The sequence below is a fragment of the Plecotus auritus genome (genome assembly GCF_963455305.1).
Source record: "Plecotus auritus genome assembly, chromosome: X".
In the NCBI taxonomy this organism is placed as follows: Eukaryota; Metazoa; Chordata; class Mammalia; order Chiroptera; family Vespertilionidae; genus Plecotus; species Plecotus auritus.
Window position 1 is genome coordinate 70,211,070 of NC_137784.1, and position 17,875 is coordinate 70,228,944.

Here is a 17,875-nt window from a genome sequence, read left to right on the forward strand (position 1 = left end):
CTACTAAGTAAATGAATAATGAGAAACTTTTATGCTTTATTAATGTAAACGTTTCAAGCAAAAACTGATAGAATTATAATTACCACTATACAGTAGTAAGAGATTTTATCACAATCCCCCTAAAAACATCAATATGAAAGACAAACTATTACTAAGGATATGGATGTTTTAAACATTATATGCTCAATTTAATAAATTTATATATAGAGAGATAAATCTCTATCCAAATTATAGAGGATATATATTATTTTCAAGCACAAGAGTCATTTGCAAACATTGACGATAACATTGTATATGAATAATCTTAATTTTGCTAAATGCACACCCAAAGAAAGAATATAAGAGGGAAAGGAGGGAGCAGTCTGAAGTAGATTTTTGTGATAAGATTATAGGTGATAACTAATTACTTATACATCTACATATTTCACAGAAATTGTCAATGAGACTGCCTTACCTTTGTAATCATATGAAGTTATAAATGGTGTTTTAAAATAACTTAATGTTTTAAAATTAAGACAAGTTAAAAAAAATTCAGAGGCTCAATTTTGCATCAATAACTTTGATAGGTTATAAAAGGCAGTTTGGAGAAGGGCTTTTAAAAAATTTTAATGTTGTTAATTCATATGTGAACTATTTGTTATACTGAAAAAGCTTTAAATGGGTATTTCTTTATAAATGGTATTTTACTATATAAAGTATGAGTTTTTTGTGCCTGTAAACAAAGGCTACACTAATATACTACATAGAAAATGAGATATCTAATATTGATTATTTCAATATCTAACCTTCTGTTTTCAATTGTAATGATTATGTTGGGTTACCACTTTTACTTTCTCTGGTAATTTTCAATAGCAGTGGTATACTTGAATTTTTATATTTTGTGTTTCAAAACAAAGAATAAGCTCAGCCACTTTTCATAAATTAAAACAAATAAATGCAAAAGGTCATACTTGAGCTTAACCAAAACTTTTATTTCTTCTTTCCTGACAAGGGCCATTATTGGCTGTTATTTTTTTAATGTATTAAACACACACACAATTATGAATGTATAGGAGATTCATTTTAGAAGAAATTTAAAAATTGGCATAACTACTTTAATCCAACAAGTAAAAAGCATAAACATTCTGCCTTTGTCACATTGCTGTTTTCCCTGCTCTGCAAAGGCATATGTTTAAACCACCATGTCTATCGTGTTGTTCTTCTCATATCAAGTTAACCAGCACTTAAAACCAGAGACATGATACTCTCAAGGTCCATCCACGTTGTCACAAACGGCAGTATTTCATCTTTTATTATGGCTGAGTAGTATTCCATTTTGTATATGTACCACATCTTCTTGAGAGTATCATGCTAAGTGAAATAAGTCAGATGGAAAAGAATAAGAATGATATGATTTCACTCATATCTTATCTAATAAAGAGGAAATATGCTAATTGACCACCATGCCCTCACAAAGATGGTGGCAGCCACAGCCAATAAGGAGGGAATATGCTAATTGCTACCACACCCTCAAAGATGGTGGCGCTCACAGCCACAAGATGGTGGTGCCCAGTCCCCTCAGCCCCCCAGCCGCCCAGGGCTGACCCGAGGCACAGGCAAGCCTCGGATGTCAGCTGCCCAGCTGCCCAGGGCCAGCCCGAGGTGCAGACAAGCCTCGGATGGCAGCTTACCAGCCGCCCAGGTCTGCCCGAGGCTCAGGTAACCAGGGCTGGCCGAGGCTTTTCCTGCCGGCAGTGGCAGCAGCAGAGGTGTGATGGAGGTGTCTTCTTCCCCTGATCGCCGGGTCTCCTCCCACCCCTGAGGGCTCCCGGACTGTGAAAGGGGGCAGGGCAGGCTGAGGGACCCCCCCTCCAGTGCATGAATTTTCATGCACCGGGCCTCTAGTGTGGATATAAAACAGAAAGCAACAAAGGAACAAACAAACTCATAGACAGAGACAAAGGAAGGGTGATTACCAGAAGGAAAAGGTGTAGAGGGGAGGACGAAGAGGGTAAAGGGTGTCAAATTTAAGGTGACAAAAGGACACTAGATTTTTCCTGGTGAACACAGAATACAATATACAAATGATGTATTATAGAATTGTATATTAAAACTTAGCCCAGCTGGTGTGGCTCAGCAGTTGAGCATCAATACATGAACCAGGAGGTCATGGTGTAATTCCCAGTGAGGACACGTCAGTATTGCCGGCTCGATCCCCAGTGTGGTGTGCAGGAGGCAGCCGATCAATGTTTCTCTCTCATCATTGATATTTCTATCTCTCTATCCTTCTCCTTTCCTCTCTCTCTAAAAAATCAATGAAAACATATTTTTTAAAAACTTATGTAAAATTATTAACAGATGTCAGGTCAATAAACTTAATAAAAAAGTTTAGTGAAAAAAGAAGTAGAAGCATATTTTGAAAGTTGTTTTTTTCTTTCATTTTTATGTTCAATTCATTATCAGATTCTAAAAATAAAATTATTAAAGTATTTATGAACATAATATTTTGCTGAATTTTACTAACAAAAAGGCTCAAACTTTCAAGTATGTTAAAATGAATTTATTTCAGAGATGAAAATTCCATCTATTACATGTACAGGATAGATCTTGATATTTTAAAATATTGAGATATTAATGTATTTCATTTTTTTCTGCTTTTTGGGGGTCTGGAAAACATATGCACAAAAACAAGTCAGTAAATAAACCCATGATATTCTTTATTGAGAAATTAAATTAGTCATGGCTTTGATTGCAGTAATTACAAAAATCACAGCAGCCAAATACACATTATGTGTCTCATTTTAAAGATTTTAAGTGACTGTGTTTGAACTGGATAAGTTTAAACTAGTTTGCATCATTTCCAAAACATCAAAGTGTTTTCACAGTCCTAGCTTAATTACTGTATTTTGCAAACCTGTTGATAAAGCCTGGAAAAATTCTAATTAGCTATGATTCTTCCTTGTTCTCCCTGTTGTGCAATCCTCTGTTCTCTGCTTGTGGGCTCCAATACTATGTCTTGCTCAACCAAGGATGAACACAGCTGCTGGCCTTCTGGCTTATATCCAAGCTGAAAAACCTGCCAGATATTTTAACCAAAGTCTGCTAGTTCAAATCTTAGCATGAGAAGGTATAAATTTGGCTTAAAAGAGCATGAATCTTATTTCTAGCAGTAAATTTAAGGATTTACTTTATATTTCCCTTTAAACTTAAATTAATGATTTAAAATATAGCTTCTTGATACAAACAGTAAGTAAATACAATGACATTTTCACAACTTTTGGTAATAAAATTAGGCAAAGGGAACCATTTTTAGCACTAAGTGTGGTGCATGTTTTTAGTGACTCTTCAACTAAAAATCTAAATTTCATTTCAACAATTTTTAAATTTTAATAAAATCTCAAATGAAATAGAGCAATAATTGGGAAACAAAGACTTGGATGATAGATTAAAGGAATTATTAGGTTGATAGAACCCCTTAATGTCAAATAATAATGCAAATGAGAGGAAAGAAAGAATTTCCCATAATACTTTTTATTTCTGATATTTAAAATATTTAAATATAGATGATGACCTTTTCTTAGATACATAATTAATGACAGACATCATTATACTATCATTTCTTCTACCTAGTGTTCTGTTTCTTAAGAGAATATTAACTTTTATATTCCTATGAAATCTCAAACCTTGATAGACAAAATCTAGAGCTAATACCACAGAAAGCATATCAATGATCTCATGCACCAATCATATTTAACAACCTTGTCTTATCTGTATTTTAACTTTCAACTTTAATCAGGCACTACACTTTAAGTACAAGGTACAAAAATTATACTCTATTCTTAAAATGTGTGAGCATATATTTGTGTCATAATCAGTAATCCACAAATAATATCAAATTGTCAATCTAGATTGGTCAATGCGGTCACTGAAGTGTAAGTTTCAGATGGAGTCTTTGTATTTTAATCTCCTATAATCAACATGCAAGCAGAGTCCACATAACTGAATTGATTGGTAATAAATAATTGAATTGATATGATAAAGAAACAATATTGGTTAATGTCTTCAATAGAACATTATAATTAGAAATTTGATTAGTTATTCTTAAATGTCAAGTCTAAGGGATACAAGGTGACTTAAATATTTTTCCTAGAATGACCATTCTGTTTTCCTGTCTTTATTGTCCTGTAATCTTTCGCTCTGGATCCATTTACTCCCTACCTGTAATTTTATTTTAGCCCCTCTGAGGTACATATAAGGACTCTTGTTTACATATATTATTGTCCGAGCATTTATTTATCTATTCAACAAACATTTATTGAGTCCCTACAATGTGCTACACACTGAGGATATAGGAGTGAACCAAACAGACCATTATCTCTGCTTTCATGGAGTTTTGTTATTGGATTCATGTTGCCCTTGTACCACACTCCCAATAACTGTATCTGTGCTCTGTCCCCTCCAGCTTATCTGTTTATCTATCTATCTACCTATCTAGCTGCATATTTATAAATAAGTACACATATGCATCCTTTTAATAAAAGCCTATGTGGTCGTCACGCCCTCACACTGTGACGCCTTCATGCCACAATGAGCAATCACCAGGAGGCTGGGTGCACAGCAGGCATGTGCGGGTAGGTGGGGCTGCATGCACACGTGGTTGGGCGGGGGCTTGACACTGTGTGAACTGTGCAGAGGCGGGGCCCATGGCTCTGCGCAGCGATGCCTGGGGGTCCCACAGCTCTGCACAGCGTGGAGGTGGGACCCCTGGCTCTGGCCTACCTCTGTGGAGCAATCCATCAAGGAGCCCCGGATGGGCGGGCATGGCCTACCTCTTTGAGACGATCGATCTCGGGGCTCCTGCACTGTGAGAGGGCACAGGTCAGGCTGGGGGACCACCCCCCCCACCCGAGTGCAAGAATTTCGTGCACTGGGCCTCTAATATATATATATATACATACATACACAGGCAGTCCTCATGTTAGGTCAGACTCGACGTACGTTTTGTGGTTACATCTCCATCTCCCATTTATTTATTAAAAAAATAAAGTTCCATCATTTCAATGTATGTACACATGTGCTTTATGTTTTTTATTATTTATTTACCATAAGCAAAGGTCAGGAATTGTTATCTTTCTTTTAATTTTTTTTTACTGTTTCACTTCATTACTGCTGTGTATGTGCTCCATGTGAGTGATGTAGGTGCTTATGTAGGTGGGTTCCAACTTATGACAAAAATCACATTACGTCACACTGTAAGAACAGATCTCCAACGTAACCCATGGACCTACTGTATATGTGTGTGTTAGCAAGTTTATTAATCTCAATTCTTTTATTCATTTGCTAATACTTTGTTACAAGACATGATGCTCTTATATAAGTTATGTGAAGTTAGATAAAAACGAATATTATTATTAATTCCAATAATTTATCTGAGCTTTTAAAATGTTTTTTATGCACACAAGCATATCATAGGCATATTATGCGCTCATTTATTTCTTTCTAAACATGATCATTTTTAATTATTTATTTTTGCCTTAACATAATGGGTGATACTTCCAGAACAATATTAGATGCAAGTAGATGTAATGGGCATCTTTGTCTCATTCTAAATGCCAATGCAGTATTTTTCATAATTTCACCATTTGGTATGTTGTTTGCTGTAGGATGATTTGTAGATACCTCTTAATATTGGATGAAGAAAGTTCCCTTCTATTTCTAGTTTAAATAGATTTTTTTTTTCATAAACAGGTGCTGGATTTTATCAAATGCATTTTCTGCACTTGTTAAAGTGATAACATTTTTTTCTATTTCTTTCTCCTAATGTAGTAAAATATATAGTAATTTTCAATTGTTAACACTTTTTATTCCAGAAATAAAGTGAATTAGCTTTAATATATTACCCTTTTTGTTTTGTTTTGCTAATTTCTGCTGGTTGTCTACTTCTTATCAATTATAACACCTTCTTTTGTTGGAAGGGCACTAAACCTTTGTTTCCACATATAAGCACTACAAATGTTTCCTCCCAATCTATTTTTTCCCTTTGGCCTTCTTTATTAACTCCTTGGACATACATTTTAACAATGAATTTAATGCATTTAAATCTGCTTATTTTCCCTTTACAAATTATATTCTTTCTATCTACATAAGAAAATATCCTGCCCTGACGGGTTTGGCTCAGTGGATAGAGCATCGGCCTGCGGACTGAAGGATCCCGGGTTCGATTCCGGTCAAGGGCATGTACCTTGGTTGTGGGCACATCCCCAGTAGGGGGTGTGCAGGAGACAGCTGATCGATGTTTCTCTCTCATTGATGTTTCTGACTCTCTATCCCTCTCCCTTCCTCTCTGTGAAAAATCAATAAAATATATATTAAAAAAAAAAGAAAATATCCTTTCAGCCCTTCCTAAAATTGTATAAATCATTCTTTTAAATTGTGGTGATGTTTTCATTCACTATTTTATCCATTTATAATTTAATTTTCCATACACTTACACTTAAATTTCTAACTTTGTTTTATTTTTGACAGCCAATCATTTTGTTGAATAAACTACTCACTTGCCACTATATTGAAGTTTCATCTTGTCAGTTAACAGGCATTTGTTGAGGGCCTAACCAGGTTCTATTCTATGGAATAAGGCAATGAAGTAGAGTTGCTGCTCTCTAGGAACTTTGGTTCTGGCCTGGGAGACATGCATTAGACATACAAGGATATTAGTGAATTAAGTTCTGGTAGAGATAGGTCTATTAAAGAGATAAATAAGATAACATAATAGAGATGGCACAGGGAAAAGCTGTTAGGTTAGGTCAGGGAAAGACTCTGAGGAAGTGATATTTGAGACCATAAGATGAGGAGAAAATCATGACAATCTAGGAGAAATGTATACCAAGAAGAAGAAACAAAAACTATGTAGCCTTCAAGGGAAAAGCTCAATGTGGTTAAAGTGTGGTAAATGAGTGGAAGAATAGTTACAGAGATTCGTTGCCAACAGATGATGCAGATCCTTTAAGACATGGCATTTATCTGGTTGTATTGAAAGGTGATTTGAAGGTTTTAAACAGGTAAAGTGGCATGATTTGTCCTTTGTTTTAATTAGGTAAGTCTGGTACCTATGTAGATAACGTTCAATGAATCTCAGTGTTTTCCCTCAGGAATTTGCCAATTCTCATCATGAGGAATAAAGACTGAGCAAAAAGTAATTGCAAGGGCCTTGCAGGCTTACTTGGCTTGGGTACAGAATTTATAGTTCAGGAACTGTCAAGGATACCAACATTTGAGGTGAAGGAGTGCCATCCAGAGAAATAAATTTGAAAGTCTGCTTGCAATGTTTTCCTAAGGGTGTTCACCAACTCCTCAACTGCCTGTACAGAGGGCAAAATTTCCATAAGCCATGTTTAAGGCAGTAGCTAGTACCATAAAATCCTGAACAATGGTTTCATACCTTGATCTAGTTGTTAAGGTCCTATAGTGCTGAAAAGAAGGGTATTTCAGTTCATGACTATCAAAGTAGAAGGTGCAAGATAAATATTTAAGGTTTGTAGTTGAGATCACAAGAAGAATATCAACTCTAGGTGCAAGAAAACCAGAAAAAAAAAGACAACAAAACCTAAACCCTCTCCCCAACTGGATCAGGGTGATTTTCTAGTACTCTATTTATTTGCTTACTATAACAAAATTAAATTTCCTTAGATAAGATAAAATTAACCAAAGCCTCTGCACTTTTTATACAAGCATTAATAAAACATTTCCAAGCATGCTATAAACAGACCCAAATACTGACATCCAAGGGAAAAGAGAACAAAAAAGTACATATTTGATTGATAAACTGGAGTAACTATAAATATTGATAATATCTATAATTAATATACCTATGAAAATAGGAAAAAAATACTAAATTTTACTAAGGACCTAGAATCTCTATAAAAGAGGAGCATGAAGATTATAAAGAAAAATAAAATAACTGCAAATTACAAATTCAAAAGATGTATCTCATGAGCCAATTTGATATGGCAGAAGAAATGATTAGTAAACTGGAAAGTGGGGGGAAATGTGAATACTGAAGCATGAAAAGGAAAAAGGACTTAACATGCAAACATGAAAATAAGAACTACAGGGAACATGGTGAAAAAAAGTATATTATTCATAACTGGCATTCAAGAAGGAGAGGGAAAGAATAACCAAAACAACACTAAAGAAAATATTGGCTTGGAATTTTTCCAAAACTGATGAATTATATCAAGCCATAAGTTAACGATGATCAAATAGCCCAGAGCAGTATAATTCCAAAGAAAATCAAATCAGACACATGTTTATAAACTGTTGAAAATCAAAGATGAGGAAATCTTAGAAACAACTACAATAAAAAGAAGGCACATAAACTTTAAAGAAGAGACAATAAAACTGACAGGTGAATCTTTAACAGTAATGGTGGAAGCCAAAATGCAATAGGATGGGATTTTTAATGAGCTAAAAGAAAATAACTTCTGAGTTGAAATTCTACACTCAATGATCATCTGATTTCTGGAAAAGGTCCCCTCCAGTTCAAAGGGAGAAAGAAAATCATTTTCAATAAACAGTGCAAGGTCAGTTGAATGTCATATTAATAAGGAAAACAATGAATATTGACCTGTACCTCACACCACATGCAAAAATCAATTGCAGGTAAATTGAAGATTTAAATGTGAAATTCAAAACAATAATTCTGCAAGAGCACAAAATATTTTCTTTAATCTGGGTTAGAGAAAACACAGAACATAAAAACTATGAAGGAAAATAAATGCATAATTGAAAAACACCATAGCAAGTTTAGAAAAATAAGCCAGGACTATCAAAGTAGGAGGTTCAAGATAAATATTCAAGGTGGAAAAAGATATATGAAATAACCGTATTTGACAGTAGTACTTCATGAAGAACATATAAAAAATTTATACAAATCATTAAGAAAAAACATAAATGAACAAATATTTGAACAGGCATTTCAAAAAAAAGTGTACACAAGATCAATACAAATAATAAAAGGTACTCAACTGTATCTAGACATCAAGAAAATTCAAATTGAAATTACAGTGAAATACCACTACATACTTTAAAAAGTGCTAAAATGAAAGTGATAGACATTGTCAAGGATGAGCAAGCATATGGATTATCTGACATTCACATGAATTTATTTTTATAATGTATATTGGTACAACTACTTTGGGAAATTGTTTGATTGTATTTACTAAAGTTTAATATACCTCTATCATATGACCCTTATTTACCTCATAGGTATTCACTTAAAAGTGTTCATATATTCATCAAAGACATGTCCAAAAAAAGATATGTACAAAAATGTTCATAGTGGCAATAATAGCCCCAAACTGTAAACAATCCAGATGTTCATAAATAGTTGAATTAATAGATAGTTAAATAAATTGATACATTCATGCAATGAAATATTATAAAGCATCGGAAATAAAGAATCTATCAGTATTGGATGATTCTCAATTATTCAATGTTGAGTAAAAGAAGTCAGACATGGTGACAGAAGATGGCGCTGGCAGGATGTCAGTGAGGAAAAGAGTATGAGTGAGTGAGGGAGCGAAAGGGGAGTTTGTGGACGTCTGCGGTGTATGTGGTTGTGAGTGAGGGACAGTTAGCTCCTGCAGGACTCTCAGGGGCTAGTGAATCACACTCTCCTAGATGGAAAGGCCCTGCTACTGCTGAAATCACTCCTGGGGCGGCCAGCTCAACATAAGCCATGCCATATTGAAGGGGAGAGCTGCTGTGACTAGGAACCCAGCCTCACCACCAGCCAGACTGGCCTTAGACACCACCCCGGACCCTACAGACACTCTGTCCAAAGACCTGCTGCCTCAGCTGCAGATTCACAGACTGTGGGCTCCTGTGGGTCCTGGAGTGCATCCCCCTGCCACTGGCCCACCATGTCGGTCCCAGGCACTGTGTGTCTGACCAGTGAGTCTCGAACTATGCTCCCTTCCTGCCAAGCCCACGGTGTCAGCCCTGGACCTGTGCATCCAGCAGTCAAGCTTCTGTCTGTGCTCCCTGCCCACCAAGACCACTGCATTGCCCTGGCCCCATGCATCCTGCCTGTGAGCCTCAGTCTGCACTCCCCGCCTGCTAAGCCCAAGGTGTCAGCCCAGGACCCTATGCATCTCAGGGCTTGGACTCTTCTGTGCAAGCAAAAATGGGGAGCTAAAGAAACAACCCCCAAAGGAAAGAAAAGGAGGTGTCACCAGAAAAGGAACTAAAGAAAAAAGAGGCATGCAATATGTCAGAAAAAAAGAATTTAGAATAAGGGTCATACAGTTCCTAAACTGTATGCTTTTTCAATTATGCTGAATGAGAAAATCAACAACTTATGTAAGAATTAAGAGGAAATAAAAAATGATATAGCTATATTAAAAAACACAATGGAAGGTTTCAACAGTAGATTAGAGGAAGTGGAGGACAGAATTAGCGAATTAGAAGACAGGGCAGAAAAACACGCCCAAATAGGAGAGCTTAAGGGAGCTTTGGGACAACATGAAACGAAGTAACATACGTATAACAGGGGTGCCAGACTGACAAGAAGAGGAGCAAGGATTAGAAAATCTATTTGAAGAAATCATGACAGAAAACTTCCCTGATTTGGGGGAAAAACAAGTCACACAAGCACTGAGAGTCCCAAACAAAATGAACCCAAAAAGACCCACACCAAGAGAGGTAGTAATTACAATGGCAAACATTAATGACAAAGAAAGAATCTTAAGGGCTGTAAGAGAGAGAAAGAAAGTTATCTACAAGGGAAGTTATATTAGACCATCAAATGATTTCTCAACAGAAATACATCAGGCCAGAAGGGAATGGAGTATACAAAGTGATGCAAAGCAAGGGACTGAATCCAAGAATACTCTATCCATCAAGGCTATCATTCAAAATTGAAGGGGAGCTTGGCTGGTGTGGCTCAATTGTTTAACATCTACCTATAAACCAGGAGGTCATAGCTTGATTCCCAGTCGGGGCACATGCCCAGGTTGTGGGCTCAATCACCAGTGTGGGGCATGTAGGAGGCAGCCTATCAATGATTCTTTCTCATCATTGATGTTTCTATCTCTTTCTTTCTCTCACTTCCTCACTGAAATCAATCAACATATATATTTTAAAAAATTGAAGGGGAAATCAGGAGCTTCGCAGACAAAAAAAGGCTAAGGGAGTTTATCACTACTAAGCCAGCAATGCAAGACATGCTAAAGGGACTGCTGTAAAAAAGAAGAAATATAAAGGCAAGAGGAAACACGGGCACAAAGAATAAAAATGGGTACAAACAAGTACCTATCAATAATAACCTTAAATTTAAATGGATTAAATGCTCCAATCAAAAGACATGGAGTAGCTGAATGGATAAGAAAACATGACACATACAAATGCTGTCTACAAGAGACCCACCTCAGAACAAGGTACTCACACAGACTGAGAATGAAGGGATGGAAAAATATCTTTCAGGCAAATGGAAATGAAAAAAAAAAAAAAAAAAGCTGGGGTAGCAATACTTATATGTGACAAATTAGACCTCAAAGTGAAGACCATAACAAGAGATAAGGAAGGCCACTTCATAATACTAAAGGGATCGATACAACGGGAGGATATACCTCTGGTAAATATATATGCTCCCAATGCTGGAGCATCCAAATCCATAAAAAAAAAAAAAAAAAAAACTTCTGGAAGATATCAAGGGAGAGATCAACAGCAATACAATCACACACAGTAGGTGGCTTTAATAGCCCATTGACATCACTGGATAAATCTTCTAGACAAAAAATCAGCAAAGAAACAGCAATCCTAAATGACTCACTAGATCAGATGGACTTAATTAGATCAGATGGACTTAATTGACATCTTCAGAACATTTCACCCCAAAGTTACAAAATATACATGCTTCTCAAGTACACACTGGACATTTTCAAAGATAGACCACATATTGGGACACAAAGTCTCTCCAAATTCAAGAAGATTGATAAAAATCAGGATAGTGGTTACTTTTTGGTAGGTGTTTGCTAGTGAGAGGAATCTGAATGTTAATAAAATTCTCTATTTTTATCTCGGTATAGTTATAAGAGCCTTGGACCTCTCCTCAGGCTTCTCTGACTCCCCCACCCTTAGGCCGCAGCTCACCAACTTCAGGGAGGGAGGATATTTGAGAAACCAGCCTGTCTGGGTAGAAACGAGTGCAGGAGCATCTCTCTGTTCCCTTCTGTCTCTTTGTAAATCCCATTTCCAGTTTTCTACACTCTTTCTAAGGGTGACCTGGCTTTTGACAGCAAAAAGAGACTCCTCTATAGTTTCATAGCAGACCTCATGGACTGATTCTGTTGCCTTGCCCTCAGAAACCAGCAGGTGCATACGTCGTGTTCATGTAAAAACATTTAAACCTGTAGAGAACTTTTATGAGTTTACTTAAGCCAAACTGACGTCACCGGAGAGCTTTCTGCATTTGAATGAAGCCTTGGAGTGAGATCCATTGGAATGAATCGCCCTGACCTCCTCTCCTCCAGCTTGCTCCCTACCCCACCCCCTACTCCCCGAGCCCAGGCACTGTTCCCTACAGCAACACCCAGCTCCGGAGGGTGCCAGCGCCCTGCAGCCTGTGGTGGTGCAGTCCCAGGGACAACAACACCCAGCAATGGCGGGTCCTCAAACATCCTCCCTCCATGAAGTTGGTGAGCTACAGACTAAGGGTGGGGGAGTCAGAGAAGTCCAAGGCGATGAGGCAAGTGTCCTGCCCTGGCCCTGAAGGGCCTCTGGGCAGCGCGGCCTTCTACATGGAAGCTCGGCAAGCACGTCACTCCTGGGCATCCCTTAGGCTTGCTGCTTAGGTTGTCTTTCCTCCTGTGTCTGGAGGGAGGCTGAGGACTCACCATTGCTGGGTGTTGCTGTCCCTGGGACCACAGCACCACAGGCTGAAGGGTGCTGGCTCCCAGATTGGAGAGGGTACAGGTTGGGCTGAGGGACCCACTCCCCCGCATGAATTTTGTGCACCGGGCCTCTAGTCCTATCTGTAATAATAAAAGTGTAATATGCTAATTAGACCGGACAGCTGAACTACATTCTGGACATCCTTCCAGACAACCTTCTGGATGAAGACACAGAGGTGGGGAACAAGGCAGAGGCAGTTAGAGGTGATCAGGCAGGCAGGCAGAGTGTTTAGGGGTGAACAGGCAGCAGGAGAGCAGTTAGGGGCGATCAGGCAGGCAGGTGAGTGGTTAGGAGCGATCAGGCAGGCAGGAGAGCAGTTGGGGTGATCAGGCCAGAAGGCGAGTGGTTAGGGGTGATTAAGCAGGCAGGCAGAGTAGTTGGGGCAATTAGGCATGCAGGCAGGCAAGCGGTTAGGAGCCAGCTGTCCCGGATTGGGCCTAAACTGGCAGTCAGACATTGCCCGAGGGGTCCCGGATTGCGAGAGGGTGCAGACTGGGCCGAGGGACACTCCCTCTGCACAAATTTTGTGCACCGGGCCTCTAGTCCTATATAATAAAAGCCCAATGACCATAATGGCAGAACGACCAGAACGACCATGTGACCAGTCACTATGAGGTCTACTGACCACCTCTCGGTCACTTTTCCTGGCCAGCAGCCTCCAATCTCCAATGCTGAACAGGGACCCAGGATGAGTGGCAGGGGATGCAGGCGGCGCCAGGCCAAGGCCCCCACCCCACTGGTTGCCCCACACACAGAGGGTGAACAGTGGCTGGGGTGGGGCCGTCAAGCGGGTGGGAATGGCCGACCTCTCTATCCCTTCCCTGGCCATCAGGCTCCCATCCCTGGATGGTGAACAGGGAACTGGGGTAGGTGGTGGCAGGGGGTGGGGCCAGCTGCCGGTAGCTGGGGAAGATGGCCCTGCTCACAGGCTAGGTCTAGGGACCATACCTGCACATGATTTTGTGCACTGGGCCTCTAGTTTTTCAATAAAATGAAAAATAAAAGACTTACTTTCTTAATAACTTTCAAGTATATAATAGAGTCACCATATAGTACATTATATTCCTGGGAATAATTCATCTTACTCAGGGCCCAGTGCATGAATTCATGCATCTTGGAAGGAACTGTGGGCCACAAGGCTATGGTAGGCACAGGGGCAGGACTCGGCCCATCCTCCATGCCACCGCCCAGCTTCTCCCGCCATAGCTCCCAGTCTCCTATCTGCCAGCAGCCTCACTCCTGCCACCGTTGGTCCTACTCACTGACGGTGCCAGCCCCACTCACATCCACTGACAGCATGGAGCAATTGGGACCAGCGCTGTCAGCGGGTGCAAGCGGCGGCTGCTGCCTCAATTGCCCCTCAGGAGCAGGGAGAGGTGAAGAAGCCCTGAGGGGCAATTGGGGCAGGCAGCCACCGCTCACCCCCATTCATAGTGCTGAGTGATCAGGGCTGGCGCCTGGCACCAGCAGCAGGTGCAAGGGCCAGGCAGTACCGTGACACACCGGAGCAAAGAATTTTCAGTAACCACCAGAGGCTCACCCCGATGACAGCTACTGCCCCTGCTCACCTGCTCCACTATCCTGCTGCTGCCAACGCCTGCTATGTTCTGCGCTCTGCTGCCTGCTGCCGACACCTGCCATGTTCTGCATGTGCATCCTGGTGGTCAACACACATCATAGCAACTGGTTGTTCAGTTGTTCGGTTGTCCTGCCATTCAGTCTATTTGCATATTAGGGTTTTATATATATAGATAGATAGCCAGAAATTAGTACTCTTAAACCAACATCTTTCTCTCTCTTCTTTTTCTGGAATCATAATAATGCATAGATTGTTTCTTTTAATGGTATTACATAATCCATGTAAGCTTTCTTCAGTTTTAATTTTTTTTCTTTATGCTTCTCAGAGTGTTTGATTTCAAAAGACCTGTTTTTGAATTCACTAATTATGTATCCTGCTTTGTCCTATCTGATGTTGAAGTTCACTATTAAATTCCTCAGTTGAATCATTGTAGTCTTCAACTCTAGGATTTCTATAAGTTATTTCTTAATGGTTTGTGTATTCTTATTGATCTCATTGCATTTATGCATTCTTAATTTTATTTAGAAAATAAAATTTTCTGTGTTCTCTTGTACTTTATTGAACTTCCTTAAGATGATTATTCTTGTCACACAGTTCATATATTTTCATTTCATTAGTGTTAGTCATTGGAATTTTATTAGTTTCCTTTGATAGTGTCATGTTTTATGACTATTCATGATCTTTTCGGCCTTGCATTGGTGTTAGCACATTTGTGGATGTAGGCACCCTTCTCAGTCTGTACATATTGGCTTCAGCAGGCAAAGTCTTTTACTAGTCATTCTGCCCAGGGATTCTGAGTCAGCAATATAGTGGTGTCGCTGAGAAGGCTTGCTGCTGGGGACATGGGGCAGCTTGGTGCTGGGATGAGTAAATCAAAAGCCTGGGATGAAGGTACTGGGCTCTACTATGACCCTGGGTTTACAACTGACCCCTGGAGCCTGGGTTTGTAAGCATTGATTGGGAGCCTGAAGCCACAGGAGCTGTCATGAAGTCTAGCCATGGGAACTGTACTTTGCAGCCTGCTGGGAGCCTGGGTCACAGAAGTCATTTAGGACAATGGGAGCCGGCAGCTGAGGGAAGGAAGGCCCTGATCAGCCCTGATCACCAGCTAGGCCTAGGGACCCTACCCTTGTATGAGTTTCATGCACCAGGCCTCTAGTTATTAATAACGAACTACAACGTTCACTAATGACTGATTACTATTATTGTGTTGCATTCATTTCGCTTACGTGCCTTATGCGCAGGCACATCATTTCTCTTCACTAATACTAGCAGTGAATATTTTAGCAGCTGATTGCTACGTCATTAGTCTTGGACTGACTTGTTTGGTGTGCAAAACAGGAAATATTTCACTTTTGGAGAACAAGAAAAATGGGTTCATTTGCGTTACACTTATTAATTTGTGCAGTTATTCAGTGTCTGGTAAGTTAATATTTAAGAAAAAATATTAATTTTTATTAAAATGTTCTATTATGTTAACGATTACTCATTTATTTCAGCGCTTTGTATTCAGCATGTTTCTATTGTTGCAGAAAATACCAGGCCACAGGAGGACACACAACCAGGCACTTGGAAGATTCAGAAAAGGCACTTTATGGCAGGAGCACCTGTGCTGTGGCCCAGGAGAATCAGTTCCCAAAGCTGAGTGCTGATCTCACCGGCCTCTGATCTTATAAAGGGCACTAGGTTCTTTGTTCCCAGTTCCAGGGCTTTTCCTGGGCTTTTGCAGCACCCCTATGATGGTGGTAAGGGGAAGCTACAATCAAAGGCCCCAGCTGGTGCCCACAGTTGGCTCTCTTATGGGGGCTGGGCATGACTTATTGTCCCTGCAAGATAAGTACAATGAAACAGCTTTTCAAGGCTAGGTCACAGCTGGGAAGAGGGTTGGGGCTGGGAAACAGGTTTTTCAAGGCTAGGGCCCAAGTGGGAAGGGGGTTAATTATGGGCTTGTAAGCATATGCCTCAGAATGCAGGTTTGAGGATTCTAACCTAAGTTGCCTTACACTATGAAAATTGAAGCTTTTGTTTTTTTGCAGCCCACATAAACTTAAACCTTGTTTATATGGCCCCTGTTAGCCTTTAAGTTTGACCTGCTTGCTTTACACATTCCATTCGGCTGTCTGGGCTTGGGGGAGCGGGATTAGGGGTTATGTGAATATATATATTTTCTGACTTCCTCATTTTCTTGTTTCCATGCTTCATCTATGTGCTTTAATTCCTCACTTATAATCCCTGGCTCTTGTGAAAGTTTTTCATATGCAAATAATTGATCAAATGGATGTTAGTGGTGGGGGGCCATGGTAGAAATGTCACCATTTTGCTGATATTATCCACTGTATTCTCCTAATTCTTCTGAGATGTTAAGTGAACTGAGCTATTTCTAATGAATTGGGTCAATTATTGAATTTTCAGATTTTTTTGTTTCATTTATTTATTACTGTGCCATTTGTATTGGTCTGCTAACAGCTACATTATAGTAAATTTTAACATCTGACAAGGAAAGTACCTCTCCCTATTTTTCTTTTCCAAGATTATGCCTTCACTGTGAATTTTTAAATACCTTTACTGATATCCCAAATTTAATCCCCAGATCATAATAGTATTACTATAGAAATCACATTTAATCTAGATACTGATTTGGGAATGATATGTATGTTACATTAAATTACCCTTCCAGAAAAATGATAGATTTAATTTTGTTTTTTAATTTATATTGCCCTTGTAATTTTAAGTTAATCTTAGATGTTTTAAAGATTTATTACAAATGTTAACATAGTTGTTATGATTACATTTCTCATTATTGCAAAGAAAATCTATTTTTGTACATTTAATGTTAATTAAACTGTCCTACCAACTTCTCATGTTTTCTAGAAAAGGTTCATTTTTTGCCTAGCACAAGATCAACTTATAGGTAATTGAGGTAATATAAGCATTTTGTCAATTTCTCCCTATAATTCTATCAGTTTTTGCTTTATATATTTTGATGGCTATTTTGTTTTGTTTAAAATGTTACATATTCCTGGTGAAAGAAAACTGTTATTATTATATGGATACAATTGCTATTTTTAGAATTTCCTAAAACAATTCACTATATCAAATCATTACAACAATCTCCCCTTTCTGTTGTTTAGTATTTGTCTGCAACATCTTTTTGCATCCTTTTCTTATTTTATTCTTTCTGAGAACTTATACTTTAAGTGTTTCTCTGGCACACCCAATATAATAAAAGCCTAATTGCAAATTGACCATGACTCCAACACACAAGATGGCTGCCCCCATGTGGTCAAAGATGGCCACCAGAAGATGGCCAGCAGGGGAGGGCAGTTGGGGGCAACAAGGCCTGCAGGAGAGGGCAGTTAGGAGGAA